At 42.0% G+C, this 9,653-nt stretch overlaps 1 pseudogene; it reads left to right on the forward strand.

Annotated features, from left to right (window-relative positions):
* Positions 1–8,829: 8,829 nt before the first annotated feature.
* Positions 8,830–9,648, forward strand: LOC135434539 (ATP-citrate synthase-like; annotated as a pseudogene).
* Positions 9,649–9,653: the final 5 nt, after the last annotated feature.

Consider the following 9,653-nt stretch of genomic DNA (forward strand, 5'->3'; position numbering starts at 1 on the left):
AGAATTTTCCAATACTTGCCCGTCAGAGATTGGCGACCTGCCAATCGAGCGATTATCGCCCTATACTCCACCGTTCACATATACTGGAGTGGATTATTTAGCTCTCTACGACATTATCGTTGGACAGCGTCGCGAGAAGCGCTGGAGTGTGCTATTTACATGCCTCACGGTGCGCGCCGTTCACCTAGATATAGCTACGTCGCTCTCAAGTGACTCATACTTATGCGTTCTGAAGTCGTTCGTGGCCAGACGCTGCTGCCCCCGCCGCATGCTGTCGGAAAATGGCACATATTTCAGAGGCGTTAGCAGAATATTAAAAGATAAAATTGAACGTATAGCGCCGGCGCTGATCGAGCGACAGTACCCAGAATTCGAGTTCACCTTTATCCCGTCAGGATCACCCCACATGGGAGGATCGTGGGAACGAATGGTGTGCTCTACAAAGTCAATACTGTCGGAGATTCTGACGCACTCTGGGCTACGATAGGAGGTCCTACTAGCAGCATTGGTTGACGTAGAAAGCGTGCTCAACTCAGGGCCGCTCACTTATGTTCCCTTGGAGACATCTGACCCCGAAGCCCTGACTCCGAATCTTTTTCTTATAGGTCATTCAAGCGGATTGCGTAAGAGAGGCTTACGGCAGCATGACGGAGCTAGCTTGACACGAGGCTTCCGAGTCGCCAGTCATTTGGCTGACCAATTTTGGAAGAGATGGTTGCGCGAGTATCTGCCTACACTCATCAGACGTACCATGTGGTCTCAACCGCCGCTCGAGCCAATATCAGTCGAAGACATCGTCATATTAGTGGACGACCGTGCCAAGCGCAATTTGCTGGACAATAGGAGTGGTCGTACGTGCACCGTTCAAAGGATGGCCAGGTCCGTAGCGCCATGGTGCGAAACGCCGATGGAATTATTACTCGGCCCGCCGTCAAGCTAGCTCAGCCTGACATTAAAGTTGGTAACACTGCACGGACGTTCGTGAATTACGGGGTGGGGAAGGTTACGGGGCGAAGGGGAAATAGCTGTTGTCGCATACAAAGTCGATCGCACGCAGCTGCACAATTTTTTACGTAAAGGTTCATTTTCGCTTTGTGCTTGCAGCTGAGCAGAAGTGAAAGATAACAGAAGCGCGTGCGGAACACGAATGTAAGTCTCATAAGCTTGTAAAACATAGGTTGTTAAATAATGGAAAGATAATAAAGATTTCAGCATATCTTTTCGTACAGTAAATTGAATCGAATAAAATCGAATCGTACAGCTTACAACGAACCAAAAGAAATAGTTGTTTCTTTTCGACGCTAAAAATCCCTGTCAAATACGCGCCCCGGCACGATTCTCGGTGCCAACAGCTGTCTTTGAATTATTCCTAGTATCTTTTAAAAGCCAAGTTAAACAAATATTAACCTATCATGTTTTTTTTAAACAATGATTTTTGCAAAGAACGGTATTTTTGTTTGTAGAATATAACTTAATTCATATGTACGAAAACTAAAGTCTTATTAATGACTGATGGTGCTGATTTGAAATCAAAAATCACTTTCATAAATCATTGTTCACCGACATCATTTAAATTTCATACTTCATCATGTGTTACACACTATATTCGCACCTAAGCGGTATCGTATCCTCAATGGGCAATAAAAAAAAAATTAATTAAAGACAATTATCAAGGAGTTTGTCATGGAAAATTTCCCGCAGTGTCCGCTGCTTAAGTATGCGCTGAAGGGAAGAAAATCACAACCACCAAGAAACCAAATCTAATTCTGAATGTGGATCAACCAATCACATGGTGTGATTGCCACCGCCTTTGTGGATATGCTGCGCAACAGTGGTTCCCATCTATGTGGGTGCCATCAATTCGCTGTTTGCAGCACATAGGCTTCATTGGTCACTATATGGATCAGAAGCGACTCACGTAAGGATTCTATCGTCATCCGTGGGACGACATCTCCTATGTCATACCCGAGCAATACAACTAAGAGCTTGTCCATTGATATTACAAATGGTTGGATGTTGTTGTAGTTAAGCACAGATGTTAACCAACTGCCATGGCGAGCATGGATGGCCGCATGGTTCACAATCACAGAAAATTTAATTAGCTGTGTAGTTGAGTTTCAATTCTACTATATATACAAGTATGGCCCAGTTTACCCCAGTTTGTGTCCCCTCTCTCTCCCCCTCTCTCTATATATATCTCTTAGTTAAATACATTACATATGTTTACAGTTTCATAACCAAGCCGCATTTACATTCATACTATTTACCAGCATAAAGTTATTAAGTTACGATAGTATAAAAAAAAATTACGTCAAGAATCGCAATGCCGAGTGGTTTGTAGCGGAGCATCCGGATGCCGTGAAGGCTACCTGCGAAAACACATTTGTAGACGACTGGCTGCAGTCGGTGGTGGAACAAGATATTTTGACGTTTGTGGTGAAGCCGAACTTGTTGGGAAGGCATCTAATGAGCGCCCAACTAAAAGATGCGTTCTAAGCGTGATCATGTAAATATTCGACCCGCTCGGGCTGCTAGGATTCTTTAATATACGTGCCAAGATCATCCTTCAGCACATATGGCGATCCAACATCGGATGGGATGACGACCACACCGATTGGCAACACTGGCTTGATCTAGTTTCAAAGTTGAATGCCGTCCGCATTCCACGGTGTATGAAGTGGGTGAGCCGAACCCAGGCTGTACAGATGTATAGATTTGTGGACGCCAGCATGAATGCTTACGCCGCAGTTGTATTTCTGCGGGCTGAACTTGATGGCCAAGTACATTGCAGTTTGGCCGCTTCGAAAACGAGATTAGCACCCTTGAAGCCCGTGTCCATCCCTCGCATGGAACTGATGGCCACGGTCTTAGGTCTGAGACTGGCCAATACATCTAAAAGGAAATGTCGGTACGCATACATTGACTAACATTTTGAACAGATTTAAAGGATGTGCTCTACTGGATCCGTTCCGATGCTCGAAAGTTTCAGCGATTCGTAGCGCTTTGCATCGGAGAGATTTTAGAAGACAGCTGGCGTTGGGTCCCATCAGCTCAAAATGTGGCAGACGATGGCACGAAATGGACCAAAACGCCCGAAATTCATGGCTCAACCCGGTGGTTCAATGGAACACCATTTTTGTATCTAGAAGAATCGCAGTGGCCACACACGGAAATAGGCCCTGCAATAAACATGTTGTACCGTGCAGAAGAACAACCCAATCACACGTCGTCCTGGAGATGCATCCTGCAGTGTTTCAGCAAGCTGGAAAAATTAAGAGCTCTACGGCTATGCGTACTGGATTTCCTATTGATTATTACTAACTAGATTAGATTGGACGGAGGACTGGATTTGCAGAAGACGCTGCTCGTTAAAGGAAGCAAAGAAATGGATGTGATTTTTATCCGAATATGCCAAGAGGAGTTTTATAGTGAGATTACCTGAATAATGTCGGGCGCCGCTTAACCAATCGCAAAAGCCTGCTGTTCAAGTGCTCCCATTACTTAGATGACTCGGACATTCTTCGTATTAAGGGATGGATAAACAATATAGAAGGTGTTGAAATCTGCATAAAGCGCACGAAAATTCTGGCAAGACGACATCGATTGACGTATCTGCTGGTTGAGTTTTATCGCTGCAGATATCATCACCTGCACAACGAAATCGTCGTAAATGAACTTGTGACTTACGAGCTTTGGCAAGAGAAGTTTCCAATACTTGGCCGTCAGAGATTGGCGACATGCCAATCGAGCGATTATCGCCCTATACTCCACCGTTCACATATACTGGAGCGGATTTCTTTGGTCTCTACGAAATTATCGTTGGACAGCGTCGCGAGAAGCTCTGGGATGTGCTATTTACATGCCTCACGGTGCGCGCCGTTCACCTAGATATAGCTACGTCGCTCTCAAGTGACTCATACTGATGCGTTCTGAAGTCGTTCGTGGCCAGACGCGGCTGCCACCGCCGCATGCTGTCGGACAATGGCACAAATTTCAAAGGCGTTAGCAGAATATTAAAAGATGAAATTAAACGTATAGCGCCGGCGCTGATCGAGCGACAGTACCCAGAATTCGAGTTCACCTTTATCCCGCCAGGATCACCGTACATGGGAGGATCGTGGGAACGAATGGTGCGCTCTACAAATTCAATAATTGTCGGAGATTCTGACGCACTCTGGGCTACGATAGGAGGTCCTACGAACAGCATTGGTTGACGAAAAAAAAGTCTCCCTTGGAGACATCTGACCCCGAAGCCCTGCCTCCGAATCTTTTTCGTATAGGTCATTCAAGCGGATTGCGTAAAAGACGCTTACGGCAGCATGACGAAGCTAGCTTGGCACGAGGCTTCCGAGTCGCCAGTCATTTGGCTGACCAATTTTGGAAGAGATGGTTGCGCGAGTATCTGCCTACACTCATCAGACGTACCATGTGGTCTCAACCGCAGTTCGAGCCAATATCAGTCGACGACATCGTCATATTAGTGGACGACCGTGCCAAGCGAAATTGCTGGACAAGAGGAGTGGTCGTACGTGCACCGTTCAAAGGATGGCCAGGTCCGTAGCGCCGTGGTGCGAAACGCCGATGGAATTATTACTCGGCCCGCCGTCAAGCTAGCTCAGCCTGACATTAAAGTTGGTAACACTGCACGGACGTTCGTGAATTACGGGGTGGGGAATGTTACGGGGCGAAGGGGAAATAGCTGTTGACACAAACAAAGTCGATCGCACGCAGCTGCACACGTTCGCCTTTACGTAGAGGTTCATTTTCGCTTTGTGCTTGCAGCTGAGCAGAAGTGAAAGAGAACAGAAGCGCGTGCGGAACACGAATGTAAGTCTCATAAGCATGTAAACCATAGGTTGTTAAATAATGGAAAGATAATAAAGATTTCAGCATATCTTATCGTAAGTACATCGAATCGAATAAAATCGAATCGTACAGCGTACAACGAACCAAAAGAAATAGTTGTTTCTTTTCGACGCTATAAATCCCTGTCAAATACGCGCCCAGGCACGATTCTCGGTGCCAACAGCTGTCTTGGAATTATTCCTATTATATATATTTTTTAAAAGCCAAGTTAATCAAATATAAACCGATCATGTTATTTTTAAACAATGATTTTTGCTAGGAACCGTAATATTTTATGTGGAATATAACTTAATTCATATGTACGAAAACTAAAGTCTTATTCATTTACTGATGGTGCTGATTTGAGATCAAACACCACTTTCATAAATCATGGTTCACCGACATCATTTAAATTTCATACTTCATCATGTGTTACACGCTATATTCGCACGTAAGCGGTATCGTATCCTCAATGAGCAAAAAAAAAACATTAATCAAAGACATGATCGAGATAGCATGCTCTTCTAACATATAAAGTTTAAAAACTTTAAACTTAAATCAGTTCGTTTGTAAAAGAAAACATATATTGTTAAATATTTTATCTATATAATCGTCGATATAATGACCAAGAACAAGATCACTAATTTTTCATTAAATGTATCAGTAATATAGGAGCTTAAAATGATCAGAGCAATTTATAGGGAGGAAAACTAAAATGTGTAGTCTATCCTGTACGATAACGTCCGTCCGCTTTTCAGTTCGTACCGCTTTATAAACACCAGTCTTGACACGTGAATTTGTTATTTATTGTTTCGATGGCAGTAGCATTCTTTGGCTATGAGTTTTGATCGTTAGTGAGAGCAGGACTGACTTAAACAGCCATAGATATACAAATCTGTGCACTATTATAACCGCCTACAGCCACCAGCGGTACAGATAAGTGGTTTCAATATAGTTGTGTATTGGTCTTATGTTTAAACTTTAATTATTGTTATATTGTTTTATGTGTTTACTTGTATAACTTATTGTAATCTGTTTTTTTTCTAGGGTATGTGTGTTTTCGTGTGTGATGTGTTTTTGTGTCTCACAATATTCTGTAATAAGAGTAAGTTGATTAATTTTATAATCTTAACTAAGTGAATGAATTGTAAATTGGTTTTGAACTTGAAAATAAATATTTTTTTTTGCAATGTTCCTTATAACCACCCAATATTGTGCTCTAATTTGGTTCGACTGCAGATAGTTGAATGCGACGAATGTAATATGCTCGATGGAATTCCCACCATCAGCTTTTGTTACATATTTTGTTGGTGTTCGAGTTCAGCCTTGTGTTTGCTCTCGCCAACGTATTGCTAGAGTTCTATTCCAACATCTATCGTTTTTGCCACACCGCACTAATTCGGTAGAGCATTGCAACATGTTGCGCCTAAGTCCGAACCGAACCACTGCATTTATTCGTTTAGTTTCATTATTTTCTGTATCTTTTATATACACTTGTTTCTTTACTTGTATTACTTCCATTTCACTTTTCGTTTATTTTAGTTGTTTTCTATTCTTTTTTTTTGTACTTATATTATTAATTTACGTATCTATTGCCTCGCCTACATGGTTATGATAAGTCCGAATCCGGCTACACCAGTTATCTTCCGTGGCCGAGAGAGATAACAAATTGTGTCCTGGCTGACGGAGGTTGTTTGAAGCAGTTTCGCTATGTTTTGTTCTTTTATCTATTCATCTATTTAAATAAATAACGAACTGTTGGGTTTGATTCTTCAGTACAGACTGACTTTACATTTATTCTTGAATCTTATGCTAACCTAATGTTTACAATATATTTTGGCAAAGCTCCAGTTTTGCATAGTCCGGATTTTTCGTGGGTGGTGTGCTTATGCAAAAGGATTCGTTTGGTAGTGATCTTCCGATCGCCTATTTGTCACGAAAACTGAATAAATAACATTGCAATTATTCGGTGAAAGAAAAAGAATGCGTAGATAAAATGGCTCAATCTGATCTGAGTTCGAGATTAGCAAAGAGGGCTCTCAGATTACAAGCATTTTCCAACAAAATCCATCATAGAAAAGGAAGTCAAAATATTGTCTCTGACTTATCATTGACTTAAAGTCTTTACATTTTAATTCTATGGAGTATGCGAAATTAAGAAAGAAAGAATCTCAAAGTTGTTGACGATACAAAGCTGTGGATTCCGAAAGATCTCTTGACTGACGTTTTAAAACAGTGTCACGAATCACCATTAGCTGCATAACGAAAACTTTACAAAGAGTTCTTCGAAAAAATGTTTATTAATAGCTGCGTTAGTTGCAAATCCAATAAAAGCTGGTAAAAGCATGTCTTTTACGCGTAAACTGAGCTGAGCTGGAGCAGCTCACCGAATAACTAATCTTGAATATTTGCTTTATGAATATCTTTATATATAAAACTGTTTGTCCTGTTTGACCACGCACAGCCCCGCACACTGTAGTTAACTTATGTGATGAAGGTGTACGTTATGCCGGGGTTTCCGGAAATTTCACCCGAAAATGGGGAAAAATCGCGAAAAATTCTTGTATGAAACTTTTTTGTTTAACATCCGAACGGCCTCAAACTTATGCTCAAAGATCTTTGTTTAAATTAATTTGAGGGGTGTTTCACACTTTTCGAGTCATCCATTTCTCCTTGGTGGAAATGGGGGTCAAAGATTTGGTGGGTGACGTTTCGCGCTCCAATTCATTTCCAAGGATCAATATGATAAATCATTTGAGACTTTTTTCACATTGTTCGCAAAATTTTGTTTTGTACGATTTGCATCAAATTTAGTTTCAAAGCTCGACTTTAGAGGTTAACAAATACGTGTTTCAGCGATTTAAAAAATTCTATCCGCAACTGTGAAAATCCAGCGAAGACAATTAACTTAACTTTTTGTGTTATTATTTCAAACTTATTTTCAAATATCTTTATCAGAATGTATTTGACACGCTTTTGCAAAGTTCACTACTATTGAAAAAGTTCACCACACAATAAAATTCGTGTCTGTAAACGCAAGTTTTATATTCGGCCTAAAGACTCTTACCACAAGACTAACAAGGGCAGAAGCCTCTGATTCCAGCATTTGGTTCTTAATTCGATGCACTTTAAAATTTATTTATAAAGAGAAGTGGAGTTCATGATGGAAACAGTAGATTTCAATTTTCCACGGGCGTTTACTTAGTGGAAAGGAAATATCTAAAATGTTTAGCACAAAACGTTCCACGGACAAGATTTTAAAAATTTTTTTTTTATATAATGATTTTTTTTGTAATTAATTAATATAAGAATGCTGATATATTTATATATATATTTATTTTTTTAAATTATTTTTGTATGATTTAAAAATCTGTTACAGCCGCTTCTACACTTCCCAGAAAATATGTCAGGTTAAACCCGTATTAGAATATATATTAGAATAGAATATTATTAGAATAAATTATGTCTAAGTAAATATTTGCTCTTTTTTGAAATCATGCATCGCCTAAGGGAGGTCACTTAGTCAAATCAGGACTAGCATTAGGAATCCTGCCAATATTTGGTCTGACTGGTCCGATTTTATGTAGTGCCTGTTATAACTTTCTTATCATCTATATTTTCTAGTCTTATTGTACGCCTAACCCGAATTCCTCTCCATCTTTCTCATCCTGTACGCGAATTATAATGAAATAGATTTATAAATTTGGGTGCATATTAACCAGCGGATTTAGTAACCAGCATGCCGACGAGTCACTGCCGATGCTAGCGCGTACGCCGACTTGGTTAACTGACCATCCGCTCCTTGACGTTATTCGATAGAGTATCTTATTATATTTTCTAAATAAATAAAAAAAAAAGTTCCTTTGGCAGGGTTCGAACTCGCAACTGACCGCATTACTTGCTACCGCCTCTACGCAACAGCCACACCAGCCAAAAAAAAAAAGAAATAGTTTCCTCGGCAGGGTTCGAAATCGCAACTGACCGTTGATCATTGTGTTGCTGGGCGAGGTGGATGGCACCGAGGAGTACGATGTGTGCGCCGCAGTCAAGGATGGACGCATCACAAAGCCTCTGGTAGCCTGGTGCATTGGCACCTGCGCTAGCATGTTTACCTCGGAGGTACAGTTTAGCCATGCCGGCTCCTGTGCGAATTCGGATCGCCAAACGGCTACGGCAAAGAACAAGGCGCTGCGGGACACTGGCGCATACGTTCCGGACTCGTTTGATACGCTGGGCGAGCTCATTCATCATGTCTACGGCGAACTGGTCAAGAACGGACGCATTGTGCCACGCGAACAGGTGCCGCCACCGACGGTGCTAATAGACTACTCATGGGCCCGCGAGCTGGGTCTGATCCGCAAGCCGGCATCGTTTATGACCTCAACATGTGATGAGCGCGGCCAGGAGCTGATCTATGCGGGCATGCCCATCAGTGAAGTGCTCAACAAGGACGTTGGCATTGGTGGCGTCAATTCGCTGTCTACCTCCCTATGTGTGCAAGTTCTTCGAGATGTGGCTCATGGTCACGGCTGATCATGGACCCGCTGTCTCCGGCTCCCACAATACCATTGTATGTGCACGCGCTGGACAGGATCTGGTCTCCTCCGTCGTCAGTGGTTTGCTGACAATTGGTGATCGCTTTGGCGGGGCGCCCGATGCCTCGCCAGGCAATTCTCAGAGGCATGCGACACCAACTTGCATCCCATGGAGTTTGTGAACAAAATGCGCAAGGAGGGTAAACTTATTTTGGGCATTGGATATCGCGTTAATTCCACTAACAATTCCGATGTGCGTGTCAAAATTATCAA

The sequence above is a fragment of the Drosophila montana genome, unplaced genomic scaffold (assembly GCF_035044405.1).
Source record: "Drosophila montana isolate Dmon_TW-CO22-7 unplaced genomic scaffold, ASM3504440v1 contig_3354_1, whole genome shotgun sequence".
NCBI classification, from domain to species: Eukaryota; Metazoa; Arthropoda; class Insecta; order Diptera; family Drosophilidae; genus Drosophila; species Drosophila montana.